General features: G+C 43.7%; 1 protein-coding gene across 1 annotated transcript in view; it reads right to left on the reverse strand.

Annotated features, from left to right (window-relative positions):
• Window positions 1-18,407, reverse strand: part of COL19A1 (collagen type XIX alpha 1 chain) — a 1,728,692-nt gene that overhangs the window by 786,553 nt on the left and 923,732 nt on the right. The gene's annotated exons all lie outside the window — the stretch shown is intronic.

Below are 18,407 nucleotides of genomic sequence, written 5' to 3' on the forward strand. Positions count from 1 at the left end.
GCAGTCTCCATGTTTTTACTTTTGCATCACCCCTGTTTCCTCATAGATTGAGAGCAGAGATTCCCTTCCTCTTGTGGGAATTGTTGAATAGTGAGTAGTTGCGTGATATTTCTTGTACATGTAGCCTCTAATGTAGGTGCAGTTCCTGGGACTTTGACTTGTAGCTCTCTCAAAATAACAGCAAAGGCAAAAAAATGGCAGCACTCCAATTTCAAAAGTGAAAACAGAGGTACTTTATTTACTCACATCTTGTGCATCATTTCAGCTTTCAAATGAAGGATGAATATGGGAGTGAAAAATTGCACAAATTATGAGTGAATACTGTTTCTGCTTTTTCACATTTTAAACTGGAGTGCTACCATTTATTTTACACGTACAAGTACATAAAATAAATGGTAGCACTCTAAAATATATACAGTTGAATTTTTGCTTTCTTGGCCTTTTTTCAGAGAATATGAATGATAACACCAAAACTTTTTTCCACTCATGGATAGTGATTGGGTGAAGCTATTTAATGTCAAACTACTGTGTTTTCTCTTTTTAAATCATAATTACAACTCAAAACATTCAAATACCCTGATCAAAAGTTCACATACCCCATTTCTTAATACCGTATATTGCCCTCTTTAACATCAATGACAGCTTTTGTGCTAGTTGTGGATGAGGGTCTTTATTTACTCAAATGGTAAAGTTTCCCACTATTCTTGGCAAAAAAACCTCCAGTTTTGGTAAATTTCTGGGCAGTCTAGCATGAACTGCACGCTTGAGATCTCCCCAGAGTAGCTCAATGATATTGAGGTCAGGAGACTGAAATGGCTACTCCAGAACCTTCACTTTGTTCTGCTGTAGCCAATGACAGGTCATCTTGGCCTTGTGTTTTGGATCGTTGTCATGATGCAAAGTCCAAGTATGTCCCATGCGCAGTTTCCAGGCTGATGACTGCAAATTTGCCTCCAGTATTTGCTGATAATGTGCTACATTCATCTTTCCTTCAACTTTGACCAAGTTTCCTGTGCCTTTGTAGCTCTCATATCCCCAAAACAACAGCAATCCACCTCTGAGCTTTATAGTAGGAATGGTGTTCCTTTCATCATAGGCCTTGTTGACCTCTCACTAAATGCAAAGTTTATGATTGTGGCCAAAAAGTTCAATTTTGGTCTCATAACTTCAAATTAATTTGTTCCAGAAGTTTTGAGGCTTGTCTCTGTGCTGTTTTGCATATTGTACGTGAGATACTTTGTGACATTTGCATAGTAATGGCTTTCTTCTGATGACTTGACCATGCAGCCCATTTTTCTTCCAGTGTCTCCTTATTAGTAACATAACATAGTAACATAGTTAGTAAGGCCGAAAAAAGACATTTGTCCATCCAGTTCAGCCTATATTCCATCATAATAAATCCCCAGATCTACGTCCTTCTACAGAACCTAATTGTATGATACAATATTGTTCTGCTCCAGGAAGACATCCAGGCCTCTCTTGAACCCCTCGACTGAGTTCGCCATCACCACCTCCTCAGGCAAGCAATTCCAGATTCTCACTGCCCTAACAGTAAAGAATCCTCTTCTATGTTGGTGGAAAAACCTTCTCTCCTCCAGACGCAAAGAATGCCCCCTTGTGCCCGTCACCTTCCTTGGTATAAACAGATCCTCAGCGAGATATTTGTATTGTCCCCTTATATACTTATACATGGTTATTAGATCGCCCCTCAGTCGTCTTTTTTCTAGACTAAATAATCCTAATTTCGCTAATCTATCTGGGTATTGTAGTTCTCCCATCCCCTTTATTAATTTTGTTGCCCTCCTTTGTACTCTCTCTAGTTCCATTATATCCTTCCTGAGCACCGGTGCCCAAAACTGGACACAGTACTCCATGTGCGGTCTAACTAGGGATTTGTACAGAGGCAGTATAATGCTCTCATCATGTGTATCCAGACCTCTTTTAATGCACCCCATGATCCTGTTTGCCTTGGCAGCTGCTGCCTGGCACTGGCTGCTCCAGGTAAGTTTATCATTAACTAGGATCCCCAAGTCCTTCTCCCTGTCAGATTTACCCAGTGGTTTCCCATTCAGTGTGTAATGGTGACATTGATTCCTTCTTCCCATGTGTATAACCTTACATTTATCATTGTTAAACCTCATCTGCCACCTTTCAGCCCAAGTTTCCAACTTATCCAGATCCATCTGTAGCAGAATACTATCTTCTCTTGTATTAACTGCTTTACATAGTTTTGTATCATCTGCAAATATCGATATTTTACTGTGTAAACCTTCTACCAGATCATTAATGAATATGTTGAAGAGAACAGGTCCCAATACTGACCCCTGCGGTACCCCACTGGTCACAGCGACCCAGTTAGAGACTATACCATTTATAACCACCCTCTGCTTTCTATCACTAAGCCAGTTACTAACCCATTTACACACAATTTCCCCCAGACCAAGCATTCTCATTTTGTGTACCAACCTCTTGTGCGGCACGGTATCAAACGCTTTGGAAAAATCGAGATATACCATGTCCAATGACTCACCGTGGTCCAGCCTATAGCTTACCTCTTCATAAAAACTGATTAGATTGGTTTGACAGGAGCGATTTCTCATAAACCCATGCTGATATGGAGTTAAACAGTTATTCTCATTGAGATAATCCAGAATAACATCCCTCAGAAACCCTTCAAATATTTTACCAACAATAGAGGTTAGACTTACTGGCCTATAATTTCCAGGTTCACTTTTAGAGCCCTTTTTGAATATTGGCACCACATTTGCTATGCGCCAATCCTGCGGAACAGACCCTGTCGCTATAGAGTCCCTAAAAATAAGAAATAATGGTTTATCTATTACATTACTTAGTTCTCTTAGTACTCGTGGGTGTATGCCATCCGGACCCGGAGATTTATCTATTTTAATCTTATTTAGCCGGTTTCGCACCTCTTCTTGGGTTAGATTGGTGACCCTTAATATAGGGTTTTCATTGTTTCTTGGGATTTCACCTAGCATTTCATTTTCCACCGTGAATACCGTGGAGAATGTGCACCTTGAAACAGCCACATTGCTAGTTTTCAGAGAGTCCAGAATTGCAGCTGATGTTATTTGTGAGTTTTTCTTTGCGTCTTGAACAATTTTCCTGGCAGTTATGGATGAAATTTTTGTTGGTCTACCCGACTGTGGCTTTCTTTTTACAGAGCTGCTGATTTTCCATTTGTTAATCACAGTTTGAATGCTGCTGACTGGCATTATCAATTCCTTGGATTTCTTTTTGTATCCCTTTCTTGCTTTATACAGTTCATCTACCTTTTCCCATAGATCCATTGACAATTCTTTTGCTTTCCCCATGACTCATAATCTAGAAACATCCATGGCTGGATGACAGATGCAAGAGTCAGTCTGGATCCCACAGACTGATTACAAGCAGCAGGTCACAAGTGAGGATATTACCTTTAATAGCTATTCAAATCCATTTGTGTCAACTTATCAGGCCAAAATCGCCAGGGTATGTGAACTTTTGACCAGGGTCATTTGGATGTTGTGGGTTGTCATTATGATTTAAAAAGAGAAAACAGTAGTTTAAGAATAAATGGCTTCACCCAACCACTAACCATGAGTGGAGAAAACGTTTTGGTGTTATCATTCATATTCTCTGGAAAAAAAAGGTCAAGAAAGCAAAAAATTGGCTGAGATATATAAACTTTTGAGCACAACTTCATGTATATATACAGAGAGACAGTATATATATATTTTATTTTATATTATTGTTTATTTTCCTTAACTGTAAATCTACACAATAACAGTAAAAAAATATCCCTTTACGATGTTGGGCTCTATGTGTAATGGAGGTAGATCTCTGCTACTACTCTACTTACTCTACTGTTAGTTACAACACATTGTTCATAATGTCATTGTTGTTTAGTCTGTGCCCTCATTAGGTGATCCTGCGTTGGAAAGTCTTGTAGTTATTTATTTTGATTATGTCTTTTTCAATGAAGTAAAATGGTATAAAAGGTTGTGGGTAAAACAGTTTCACAGATAGAAAGATTAATGATTATCATTACTGAAAAGAAAATTTCAGACTCTATAATAAAGCAAATTTGTTGTTTACTTTTTAGCTATTTCTATTAATTCTTTAACCGGCCAAACTGTAATTATCCAACTTTCCTACTGCACAATTCTTTATAATCTTCACAATTGACATCTAACTAGCAAAAGCTATTAGTTTTTGATATTTAGAATGTTTAGCATTGTTCAACTAAATCCGTATTTTCAGGAAAATGTTGTCTTTAAATGGCAACTTACAATATTCCACAGTTTAAGCTGGCAAAAAATGATGCTTATTTTACATTTTCACATTTCTTATACTGATTTTAATTAGATGATATTTACTTGGTTATTTAAAATTATATCAGAGTGGAATTACCAGAAGTTAATCCATAAGGAACAATATCTAAAGAAAAAATATTTGCTCAAATAAACTGCACAGAATACAGCCAAGGGGTATGTTTTCATGGTGCACATGGTGTTTTCATGGTGCTCAATTGACGTTAACCCCTTTGCGACCTGCGCTGCACTAGTACTGCTCTGCGGGAGGTGCCCAGAGCAGTAGTAGTATGGCGCCACGATCACGTGGCCTCACGCTGAACACCCCGGAGATCATGTGTGAGTATCAGCTTTATGTGACAGCTGACACCTCGTAGAAATGCCCACGATAAGTGCTAGCACCGATTGTGGGCATTTAGCCCCTCTGATGCCACTGTCAGTAGTGACAGTGGCATAGAGAAGCATCGCGCAGGGAGCCTCCTCCCTGCGTGCTTCCATCAGGACATCGCAATCGCATCGCGATGTCCTGATGGTCTCCATGGTGACCCCTGCACCAAGATGGCCTCGGGGTCCTTTCAGTTCCTGCAGGGAAGGTGGTTTGTGAGTGCCTGCTGAGAGCAGGCACTGGCATGCCTCCTTCCCTGCCTCTCAGATCCTGATATGATACTCTGCAGTACAAAGTTAAAAAAAATTGTAAAGTGCAAAAATATTTTTTTTTAAATCCCTAAATAAATAAAAAATATATATATATTTTTCCAATAAATACATTTATCTATGTAAATAGAAAAACAAAACAATAAAAGTACACATATTTGGCATCGCCGTATCCGTAATGACCCTCTCTATAAAACGGTCCCACTAGTTAACTCCTTCAGTGAATACCATAAAAAAAACAAGGCACAAAACAATGCTTTATCATCATACCACGAACAAAAAGTGAAATAAAACACGATAAAAAAGATGGATGTAAATAAAAATGTTACCGCTGAAAACATCATCTTGTCCCACAAAAAAAGGCTGCTATATAGCTCCATCAACAGAAAAATAAAAAAGTTATATCTGTCAGAATAAAGCGATGCAAAAATAATTATTTTTTCTATAAAATAGTTTTTATTGTGTAAAAATGCCAAAACATAAAAATATATAAATGAGGCATCACTGTAATCGTACTCCCCCAAAGAATAATACCGAAGAATAAAACTGCCTTACCAATTTTATGACACACAGAACGGTATTAAAAAAAAAAAGAAGCAATTTCTGAATTGCTGGTTTTTGTTCCTTCTGTCTCTCAAAAATCAGAATATAAAGCGATCAAAAAATTTCATGTGCCCCAAGATGGTACCAATAGAAACGTCAGCTCATCCCGCAAAAAATAAGCCCTCATATGACTCTGTCGGCCAAAATATGAGAAAATTATAGCTCTCAAAATAAAGTGAAGCAAAAACTAGTTTTCACAATAAAAAGCGTCTTTTAGTGTGTGACAGCAGCCAAACATAAAAACCCGATGAGAAGAAACCAGATTGTATATTAATTACCCAGATGACTATGTTTAGCAAACCAAGAAGTATTGACTTTTTATCTGCATGTCGGCGTTTGGATTTAAGTGTTGATTTCCGGTGGGTCAAGAAAACAGACTTGTCTGTGTAAGCCTGGAACATTGACTTGTAAGCTGATATCTATAATATAACGCTGGGAGCGTCACTCTGTCCCACCACTTTAGAGACTGCGCAAGCACAAACGCCTGCGCAGTCTGGACCCCACAGACTGACGCAGCCCAGAGGAGATCACGGTATGCATAAGCACTGAACGCATACCGCAATCTTCGACGGAGAAGCAGGGACGTGCCAGGAGGGTGAGTATGCTATATTCACCTGTCCCCCATTCTACCATTGTGCGCTGCAGTCTTCCACATTCTCTGCCTGTGACGTTCAGGTCAGAGGGCGTGATGACATGATTAGTGCACGCTGGCGCTGCTCTCTGACTGAACAGTCACAGCCAAAGCACCCGGAAGAAGCAGCAGCGCACTGCGGTGGAACAGGGTACAGGTGAATATAGCAAGTGCTGGGGGCCTGAGCCAGCTGCGATACTGGCATCTGAACCCCATAGCGCACCGGTGTCCCCGCCTACTCAGGCCCCTGGCACTCAGCGCCCAGCAGCGATACGTGAGTATGTTTTTTTTTATTTTATATTGCAGCAGCATACAGGGCATATAATACTATGGAGCATCTTATGGGGGCCATCAACCTTTATGGAACAGCATACTGGCTTTATGCTATGGAACATCTTATGGGGGCCATCAACCTTTACGGAGCAGCGTACAGGGCATATGGATGGGAGCAGCACATTACAGAATGGGGCGCAGGATGGGCGCACATGATAGAACAGGGGCGCAGGATGGGAGAAGCACATGACAGCATGGGTCGCAGGATTGGAGCAGCACATGGCATAACGGGGGCGCAGGATGGGAGCAGCACATGACAGGATGGGGCGCAGGATGGGAGCAGGACATGACAGGATGGGGGCGCAGGATGGGAGCAGCACATGACAGAGCGGGACGCACAATGGGAGCAGCACATAACAGGATGGGAGCAGCATATGACAGAATGGGGACGCAGGATGGGAGCAGCACATGACAGGATGGGAGCAGCATATGAAAGATTGGTGGCTCAGGATGGGAACAGCACATGACAGAATGGGGGCCCAGGAAGAAAGCAGCACATGACAGGATGGGAGCAGCACATTGCAGGATGGGTGCATCACATGACAGAATGGGGGCGCAGGATGGGAGCAGCACATGATAGAATGGGGGTGCAAGATGGGAGAAGCACATGACAGAATGGGGACGCAGGATTGGAGCAGCACATGATAGCATGGGGGTGCAGGATGGGAGCAGAACATGACAGCTTGGGGGTGCAGGATGGGAGCAGCACATGACAGCATGGGGCGCAAGATAGGAGCAGCACATGACGTATGGGGGCGCAAGATGGGAGCAGCACATGACAGCATGGGGGCATAGGATGGGAGCAGCACATGACAGCATGGGGTGCAGGATGGGAGTAGCACATGACAGTATGGGGGTGAAGGATGGGAGCAGCACATGACAGCATGGGGGCGTAGGATGAGAGCAGCACATGACAGCATAGGGGTGCAGGATGGGAACAGAACATGACCGCTTAGGGGTGCGGGATGAAAGCAGCACATGACAGCATGAGGGCGCAAGATAGGAGCAGCACCTGATAGAATGGGGGCACAAGATGGGAGAAACACATGACAGAATGGGGGCCCAGGATGGGAGCAGCACATGACAGCATGGGGGCGTAGGATGAGAGCAGCACATGACAGCATAGGGGTGCAGGATGGGAACAGAACATGACCCCTTAGGGGTGCAGGATGAAAGCAGCACATGACAGCATGAGGGCGCAAGATAGGAGCAGCACCTGATAGAATGGGGGCACAAGATGGGAGAAGCACATGACAGAATGGGGGCCCAGGATGGGAGCAGCACATGACAGCATGGGGGCGCAGGATGGGAGCAACACATGACAGCATTGGGGTGAAGGATGGAAGCAGAACATGACAGCTTGGGGGTGCAGGATGGGAGCAGCACATGACAGCATGGGGCGCAGGATGGGAGCAGGACATGACAGGATGGGGGCGCAGGATGGGAGCAGCACATGACAGAACGGGACGCACAATGGGAGCAGCACATGACAGGATGGGAGCAGCATATGAAAGATTGGTGGCTCAGGATGGGAACAGCACATGACAGAATGGGGGCCCAGGAAGAAAGCAGCACATGACAGGATGGGAGCAGCACATTGCAGGATGGGTGCATCACATGACAGAATGGGGGCGCAGGATGGGAGCAGCACATGATAGAATGGGGGTGCAAGATGGGAGAAGCACATGACAGAATGGGGACGCAGGATTGGAGCAGCACATGATAGCATGGGGGTGCAGGATGGGAGCAGAACATGACAGCTTGGGGGTGCAGGATGGGAGCAGCACATGACAGCATGGGGCGCAAGATAGGAGCAGCACATGACGTATGGGGGCGCAAGATGGGAGCAGCACATGACAGCATGGGGGCATAGGATGGGAGCAGCACATGACAGCATGGGGTGCAGGATGGGAGTAGCACATGACAGTATGGGGGTGAAGGATGGGAGCAGCACATGACAGCATGGGGGCGTAGGATGAGAGCAGCACATGACAGCATGGGTCGCAGGATTGGAGCAGCACATGGCATAACGGGGGCGCAGGATGGGAGCAGCACATGACAGGATGGGGCGCAGGATGGGAGCAGGACATGACAGGATGGGGGCGCAGGATGGGAGCAGCACATGACAGAACGGGACGCACAATGGGAGCAGCACATAACAGGATGGGAGCAGCATATGACAGAATGGGGACGCAGGATGGGAGCAGCACATGACAGGATGGGAGCAGCATATGAAAGATTGGTGGCTCAGGATGGGAACAGCACATGACAGAATGGGGGCCCAGGAAGAAAGCAGCACATGACAGGATGGGAGCAGCACATTGCAGGATGGGTGCATCACATGACAGAATGGGGGCGCAGGATGGGAGCAGCACATGATAGAATGGGGGTGCAAGATGGGAGAAGCACATGACAGAATGGGGACGCAGGATTGGAGCAGCACATGATAGCATGGGGGTGCAGGATGGGAGCAGAGCAGAACATGACAGCTTGGGGGTGCAGGATGGGAGCAGCACATGACGTATGGGGGCGCAAGATGGGAGCAGCACATGACAGCATGGGGGCATAGGATGGGAGCAGCACATGACAGCATGGGGTGCAGGATGGGAGTAGCACATGACAGTATGGGGGTGAAGGATGGGAGTAGCACATGACAGCATGGGGGCGTAGGATGAGAGCAGCACATGACAGCATAGGGGTGCAGGATGGGAACAGAACATGACCGCTTAGGGGTGCAGGATGAAAGCAGCACATGACAGCATGAGGGCGCAAGATAGGAGCAGCACCTGATAGAATGGGGGCACAAGATGGGAGAAGCACATGACAGAATGGGGGCCCAGGATGGGAGCAGCACATGACAGCATGGGGGCGCAGGATGGGAGCAACACATGACAGCATGGGGGTGAAGGATGGAAGCAGAACATGACAGCTTGGGGGTGCAGGATAGGAGCAGCACATGACAGCATGGGGGTGCAAGATAGGAGCAGCACATGACAGCATGGGGCGCAGGATGGGAGCAGCACATGACAGCATGGGGGCGTAGGATGAGAGCAGCACATGACAGCATAGAGGTGCAGGATGGGAACAGAACATGACCGCTTAGGGGTGCGGGATGGGAGCAGCACATGACAGCATGAGGGCGCAAGATAGGAGCAGCACCTGATAGAATGGGGGCACAAGATGGGAGAAGCACATGACAGAATGGGGGCCCAGGATGGGAGCAGCACATGACAGCATGGGGGTGCAGGATGGGAGCAACACATGACAGCATGGGGGTGCAGGATGGAAGCAGAACATGACAGCTTGGGGGTGCAGGATGGGAGCAGCACATGACAGCATGGGGGTGCAAGATAGGAGCAGCACATGACACAGCATGGGGCGCAGGATGGGAAAAGCACATGACAGAAGGGTGGCGCAGGATGGGAGCAGCACATGAAAATGGGGGCGCAGGATGGGAGCAGCACATGACAGAACGGGGATGCAGGATGTGAGCAGCACATGACAGAAGGGGGTGAAGGATGAGAGCAGCACTTGACAGAATGGGGGCACAGGATGGCAGCAGCACATGACAGGATGGGGGCGCAAGATGGGAGCAGCCCATAACAGGATGGGGCACAGGAAGAGAGCAGCACATGACAGGATGGGGGGCGCAGGATGGGAGCAGCACATACCAGAATGGGGGTGCAGGATGAGAGCAGCAAATGACAGCATGGGAGTGCAGGATAGGAGCACTACATGACAGGATGGGGGCGCAGGACGGGAGCAGCACATGACAGCATGGGGTGCAGGATGGCAGCACCACGTGACACAATGGGGGCGCAGGATGGGAGCAGCACATGACAGCATGGGGGTGCAGGAGGGAGCACAACATGCCAGAATGGGGCACAGGATGGAAGCAGCACAAGACAGCATGGGGGTGCAGGATGGGAGCACCACATGACAGGATGGGGTGCAGGATGGGAGCACCACATGACAGGATGGGGCGCAGGATGGGAGCACTTGACAGGATGAGGGCTCAAGAAGAGAGTAGCACATGACAGGATGGAGGCACAGGATGGAAGCAGCACATACCAGGATGGAGACCATATACCAATATAAATACTCACCACCCGGGTGTAGAATGGGTTCAAAAGCTAGTTTGATATAACATAGTGTGCTGTTATCCTTGATGAATAGTGAGGTCTACTGATATGCTAATTATACATTGTCTAACCCAGATAGTTTGTTGATTTTTGAAACAAAGGAGGAAGATCTATGCAAATAGATGACATACTCAAGCAAGTCAACTTAGTCCTCTCCTTTCTTCCACTTATCTGTGAGGGTGGACTGAAGGACACTGGGTAAATCTAAAAATAGGTTACATGCCTCTGTATAAAAAGACACAGAGACTGAGAGAGCAACACAGCCGGACATTCTGAAAAACATCCAACAGACGAGAGACAGGACTGCAGCCAATTCATTAATTCACCATCCCAAGGGATACGGATCTATCATGCTACAGGAAACAACCTAGGGGTTTACTGCTCAGATTAGAAGGATACAGATCTGCTCCATTGACCATCGCTGGACTATTTATATGTTTGGAAAAAGTCATGATTGGGACCCGCTGGTTGCCTGGCTGCATGGAGATGTTTGGATAAGCCAGGCTCTGACTCTCATGTCAACTGGCCTTGTGCCTCATATGACTTAATGGACTGTCATCTTCCTACACTTGTCGTTACCTCCTCTTTGTGTGTGTACCACATGTGGGGTAATCGACCCTGGGAGCTCTGACGTAACATCTGCCATGATCTCGGCAGGAGAGCAGAAGGGTGAGACTCTGTAATGTGAACCATCCTGGGGAATTTTGCTGGGACTGTTCCATGTGTTATCTGCCTATTTTGTGGTTCAATAACGCATTGCCACATTGTTTTAACCTCACCCTGTGTTGTCTGAGTAGTATTATGCTGACTTTAACAGTAGAGCGGGCGTTAGGCAGGACGATCCCTGTTCCATGCGGATCCGGCTAGCGAACTGGGGCACCCGCCGGCCCCCCATTTCCCCACACCTGATATTTATCTGGTATTGCTGTAATCGCACCAACCCGAAAAATGAAGTCACCTAATCACTTATACCACATAAGGAATGGCATAAAAAATAAATAAAACCAATTCTTCAAATGCTGTTGATTTTTTCATTCTACCTCCCAAAGATCGCAGTAAGGCTCAGTGCACATTTATCCTGCGCTCTGCGCTAAACGCATAACCCAGGATTTCCATGTAAATCTCTGAAATACATAATTCAGACAGGACCTCTATCCTGAAGATTTCCTATAAATGAGGCAGATGTAGGAACCTGTGATCCGGCGGTATCCGTCTTTTTAGGATTGCATAAAAGTGCTGTAATTCACAGTTTTGTGCACAGGAGGGAAGAAAAAGACTCCATGAAGGAACAGAGATCTTTCTAAGGTTCACAGAATAGATCTTTTTGGTTGACTAAACGCCATGCCAAATGTTTGAAGAGTGCTGTGGGGTTTTTTTTGTTTCTTTGTGCGTTGACAGTTACTTTTTAAGGGCTCATTCGGACATCAGTTTTTTACATACAAATCCACTTTTAAACCATGTTTTACACAGAGATGATATCTAGCTATGATAAGCTATAGAGTTGTTTACATGTTTGTGTATTTTGCAGACTGAATGGTCTGCACCAAAACATGGAGACATGTCAAAATGAACAAACAGAATAACCTACCAGCACATGCAGGCTATGTGCACACAGGAGATGTAAACATTGGAAGCATTCGGAAGCCATCTGTGTGCTATCTGTTTTTTTACTGACTGATAGACAAAAAAAGGTGGAAAAACTTTTTTCTCGTCAGTGAAAAAAAATGATGAAACTCTGACCAAACTGATGAAAATCTGATGAATCTCAGCCAGTTTTGGGGCCTAATGCATGTAAAGGTAATATGTCTTTTTAACATATTTATTAATGACCTTGTAGGGGGCATACAGAGTAGAATTTCAATATTTGCAGATGACACTAAACTCTGCAGAGTAATCAATACAGAGGAGGACAATTTTATATTACAGGATGATTTATGTAAACTAGAAGCTTGGGCTGATAAATGGCAAATGAGCTTTAATGGGGATAAATATAAGGTCATGCACTTGGGTAGAAGTAATAAGATGTATAACTATGTGCTTAATTCTAAAACTCTGGGCAAAACCGTCAATGAAATAGACCTGGGTGTATGGGTGGATGACAAACTCATATTCCGTGGCCAGTGTCAGGCAGCTGCTACAAAGGCAAATAAAATAATGGGATGCATTAAAAGAGGCATAGATGCTCATGAGGAGAACATAATTTTACCTCTATACAAGTCACTAGTTCGACCACACTTAGAATACTGTGTACAGTCCTGGTCTCCGGTGTATAAGAAAGACATAGCTGAATTAGAGCGGGTGCAGAGAAGAGCGACCAAGGTTATTAGAGGACTGGGGGTCTGCAATACCAAGACAGATTATTACACTTGGGGCTATTTAGTTTGGAAAAACGAAGGCTAAGGGGTGATCTTATTTTAATGTATAAATATATGAAGGGACAGTACAAAGACCTTTCTGGTGATCTTTTTAATCATAGACCTGAGACAGGGACAAGGGGGCATCCTCTACATCTGGAGGAAAGAAGGTTTAAGCATAATAACAAATGCGGATTCTTTACTGTAAGAGCAGTGAGACTATGGAACTCTCTGCCGTATGATGTTGTAATGAGTGATTCGTTACTTAAATTTAAGAGGGACTTTGACAAGTATAATGTTACAGGTTATATATACTAGATTCTTTGATAGGGTGTTGATCCAGGGAACTAGTCTGATTGCCGTATGTGGAGTCGGGAAGAAATTTTTTGTCCTCAATGTGGAGCTTACTTTTTTGCCACATGGGTTTTTGGCTCCATGGAGATGTTCGGATAAGCCAGGCTCTGACTCTCATGTCAACTGACCTTGTACCTCATATGGACTCAATGAACTGTCATCTTCTTACGCTTGTCGTTACCTCGTCTTTGTGTGTGTACCACATGTGGGGTAGTCGACCCTGGGAGCTCTGACGTAACATCTGCCATGATCTCAGCAGGACAGCAGAAAGGTGAGACTCTGTAATGTGAACCATCCTGGGGAATTTTGCTGGGACTGTTCCATGTGTTATCTGCCTATTTGGGGGTTCAATAACGCATTGCCACACTGTTTTAACCTCACCCTGTGTTGTCTGAGTAGTGTTATGTCCACGTTAACGGTAGAGCGGGCGTTAGGCAGGACGATCCCTGGTCCATGCAGATCCGGCTAGCGAACTGGGGCACTCGCCGACCCCCCATTTCCCCACATCTGATATAAATCTGGTATCACTGTAATCGCACCAACCCGAAGAATGAAGTCACCTAATCACTTATACCACATGAAGAATGGCATAAAAAATAAATAAAACCAATTCTTCAAATGCTGTTGATTTCTTCATTCTACCTCCCAAAGATCGCAGTAAGGCTCGGTGCACATTTATCCTGCGCTCTGCGCTAAACGCTTAAACCAGGGTTTCCGTCTAAATCTCTGAAATACATAATTCAGACAGAACCTCTTTCCTGAAGATTTCCTATAAATGAGGCAGATGGAGGCACCTGTGATCCGGTGGTGTCCATCTTTAAAGGATTGCATAAAAGTGCCGTCAGTCACAGTTTTGTGCACTTCTGAAAAGAGGCGTTTTATCTGTATCACATCACTTGGAGAATTAGATGGAAACCCTAAAGTAAGTGGTCAGCGTCAGATTACTGTGATCCCAGATGTTATATAAAATGTTCCCAATAAAAGCTTCCACGCAATCCACGAAAAATCAAGTCCCCACTCAGATCTGTCATCTGTTAATGGAAATATAGGGGGCTTCCAAGTAACTGGTAGCACAAAGGCTCTGAAAAAAGAAATGTCTCCTCACCCACCCAAAGAAGTTCAGCAACTTCTCAAACTCCCAAATCCAAATGCCCCCCATCCCTTCTGAGCCCCAGTGTGCCTAAACCATATATGGCACCCACATGTTTGGCATTTCTGTAGTGATGAGAGCCCACCTAATTTAGAGGTGCGTGTCTCCAGAAGTATGAACCAGGCATAATGTACTGGTCATTACAACGGCAGTTTGCAATTTTCACTCAGCAACATCCACTGCTGCTTGTTTCTGGAGTCAAAATCGTCATTACATCTGTAGATAAATTCCCAAAGGGTTATAATTTCCAAAATGTGGTCACTTGAGGGGGGATTCTGCTTTTCTAGCACTTGGGGGCTCTTTATATGGAATCCACAAACTAGTCTAGGAAAATATGTGCTCCAGGAGGCAAATAGTGATTTGTCCCTCCCAAGTCATTCTGTATGCAAAGTAGTACTGTACAGAAACATATGGGGTATTTCTACATTCAGCAGAAATTGTGGGACAAATTATGGTGCCATTTGTACCCATTTCCCAGTGTGAAAATGTAAAACAAGGGGCTAACACACAGTCTTGGTAGTAAAAATGCACATGTGGTGTCAATATAATCATTGCATCCTTAGATTAATTGAGAGGTTTAATTTTTAAAATGGGGTCACTTATGGGAGATTCTGCTGTTCTGGCACCTCAGGGGCTCTGTCATGTAACATGACACCCTCAAACAAATGCAGCAATATCTGCACTGTAATATGGTGATACTTCATTTTCGAGCTTTGCACTGTGCCTCAAAAGTAGTTTTTGACCACATATGGGGTGTCAGTGAACTGAGGAGAAATTGCACAACAAACTTTGGGGTCAAATTTCTCCTTTCGCCCTTGTGAAAATACAAAATTTTTAGCTAAAATTTTTTATTTCATAATATTTTAAATGTGTTTTTTTAATTAAAATTTTCAAGCCTATAATGGCGTTTTGTAACTGACTATAGCAACTTACAATAGATGCTGCAGTATATACAATATACTAAAGCACTTTAAACACTTTTTATGATTTAGAAACTTAACTTTTTGAGAAAAATTGGTCTTGCCCATTGCTAACTTTTCGTACTTGTATTACTCTATGCAGTATCCACCCAAAGTAGAAATTCCACGTTAGGAATTCCTTAACCCATCCATGAATGACATGCATAGATATCCCAACCAATTTTATCTTGTATCTTGTCTCTTTTCTCAGGCAAATAGTTTGGAAAGAGAAATAAAGAACATGTAGATTTTTGTTTTTCTGTTTTCAGACAGCACTCAGCTCGCAGGCTATATCATTGCATAGAAAGGAATAATTTCACATGTTGCCTCAGGCAACTGAATGGCTAAGCACACCTTTGATTTTGAAATTAGGATCGAATGAAAATTATGCAAAGGAAACTCAGATACAGTTGCTATTTTACTATTTTAAGAACATAACCTCTGGTATAATAACTTTTTAGAAAAAAAATAAAATGCCTTTCCAAAGCTCTTTTTTGCAATTTAAGAGGTAATTACATTTATGTACATACTCCAGAGTGCCATTCAACACAAAGTACAGTAAAGGCACTGTGCGGATAATGCTAAATATGTAAGTAAACACATTCACAAAGAATCAAATGTCTTGTGGTTTATCTTTGAAAAAAGCAAGAAAAAGGGTTTAACTTGTGCAATTTCATCCCCCATTACCTTTCTGCCCAAAACGCTAGATGATTTAAATTCAAATGCAAAATATGCACCACCTGGAAACTCATAAGGAAGTCTAAACCTTTCAAAGTCTCTCAACAGGGGAGCACTACAGCATCAAAAGATGCATATATTCCATGACAACACATCACTAAGAAACCAAAAATGCAGTGACTCAGAAAGTGCAGGCAAAGCAAAATAGCACTACACTCAAATATGTATAATTTATCAAGTCCTTTTTGCGTTGCTGGAACTACTAACCTATTCTTGTCATGGAATTACTTTTTTATTCCTGGAGGAGTTATGACCCAGAAAGTACAGGATAAAACAATGAATATCCCAACAAACATTCTTTCTTACTCCAATCATCCATAGCAGATTTTTTGCTTTGTTTTGTAGGTTTTCACAGTGACAATGCAGGAGATGAAATATACAGCCATCTTTGCATCACTGCATTATATTCTGTATATACACCTGTCCATTAGAAATGGCAATCTGGGAATTAGTATTGTTATTTCTCTTTTTAGTAGTAGTATTTACAATATTTAATATATCATACTTTAAATTAATACTTATTAGCTCAGTGTGTACCATATGTCTATTACAGTGGACTAAATCTTCCAGCAAGCCAAGGTTTTTTGTTAATGCTAAACAAGTTTTGTAGATCCAACTTAAAAAGCTACCATAAATATAATGGAAGATTACTTTGTTTACCCAATGCTTTTTGATTGTACTGATATAATCTAAAATTGTAATACCTATTCAATGTGTTATGGCAGTGTACAACAACTCTTAACCCCTTCCCAACCTGTGACACAGCGTATGCGTCATGAAAGTCAGTGCCAATCAGACCTGTGACGCATATGCTGTGTCACAGAATGATCGCGTCCCTGCAGATCGGGTGAAAGGGTTAACTCCAATTTCACCCGGCCTGCAGGGACAGGGGGAGTAATAGTACAGCCCAGGGGGGGTGGCTTCACCCCCCGCCCCCTGTGGCTACGATCGCTCTGATTGGCTGTTGAAAGTGAAACTGCCAATCAGAGTGATTTGCAATATTTCACCTATGAAAAGTGGTGAAATATTACAATCCACCCCCCCTCGATTAAAAATGCCATTCCCAAATCACAATTTCAACGTATAAACAGGATAGTCTCGGATGAAACCACCAAAAATACCAGACTCAATGAAATGCAACAGAAATTTTCTAATAGGGGTTACCCACAAAAAACACTACTCCAAGCTAGACATTCTAGTGTTTCCAACAGGGCTAACGACAACACTAAACGTATTCCCTTCGTTAGCACCTTTCACCCCTTTTCCAATGTTGTACAATCCACCTTCAGACGCCATTGGGGTCTGTTGCAAAAGAGTTACCCCACCATTCCCGAGTTTAAATTACCCTTTTTATCCTGTTTTCGCAGGGCTAAGAATCTACGGGATAGACTAGTGAAGGCGGATGTGGGTTCTAGGAGCACTATATCTACACAAACTTTTTTACAGACACAAAAACAGGGCACCTTCCCCTGCTTCGGTTGCCTCCAATGTAATAACGTCCAAAAAGGTTCCAAAGTGTTTCACCCTCACACGGGCCAGGGTATCCTTATTAAGGGTTATCACACATGCAATTCCTCATATGTAGAATATCTTATCAAATGTCCATGCGGTCTTGCCTATGTTGGGGAAACCACCCAAACCATCAGGGATAGGGTCTCACAGCATAAATCAACTATTCACTGCAATAAAAATCATCTGCCCCTTCCATACCACTTTCACCAAAAGAACCATAATATTTCGCAACTGAGGTTCCAGGTTCTGGAACAAATCGAACCTAATAGGAGAGGTCTTAATAGGATTAAAATCCTTAAGAAACGGGAGGCTTTTTGGATCTTTACCCTTCAGACCCTAGAACCAAAAGGTCTCAATAGGGAATATGATGTATCGGCCCTATTATAAATTGGTGTATATTGTTGTAAATTGTTGTTTACTATTGTACATGATGTTTTGTTTCTGTATACTAATTGGCTTTTTTCTTTTTTTCCTCCTTTAGAATCGCTAGATTTCACTATACTCACTACACTGGGCACCGTTTATAGTTTGTACGGTAGGATATCACTAAACCCCCCCCTTTTTGTTTGGGTCCTCTCTACTCCTCTGCTCCTGCTTCTTATCAGCACTTATGTTCCGTGCTCCTTCTCTTTTTGTCCCTCCTCCTCTGCTTTTACTGCTCATT

Source organism: Ranitomeya imitator, chromosome 5 (genome assembly GCF_032444005.1).
Source record: "Ranitomeya imitator isolate aRanImi1 chromosome 5, aRanImi1.pri, whole genome shotgun sequence".
NCBI classification, from domain to species: Eukaryota; Metazoa; Chordata; class Amphibia; order Anura; family Dendrobatidae; genus Ranitomeya; species Ranitomeya imitator.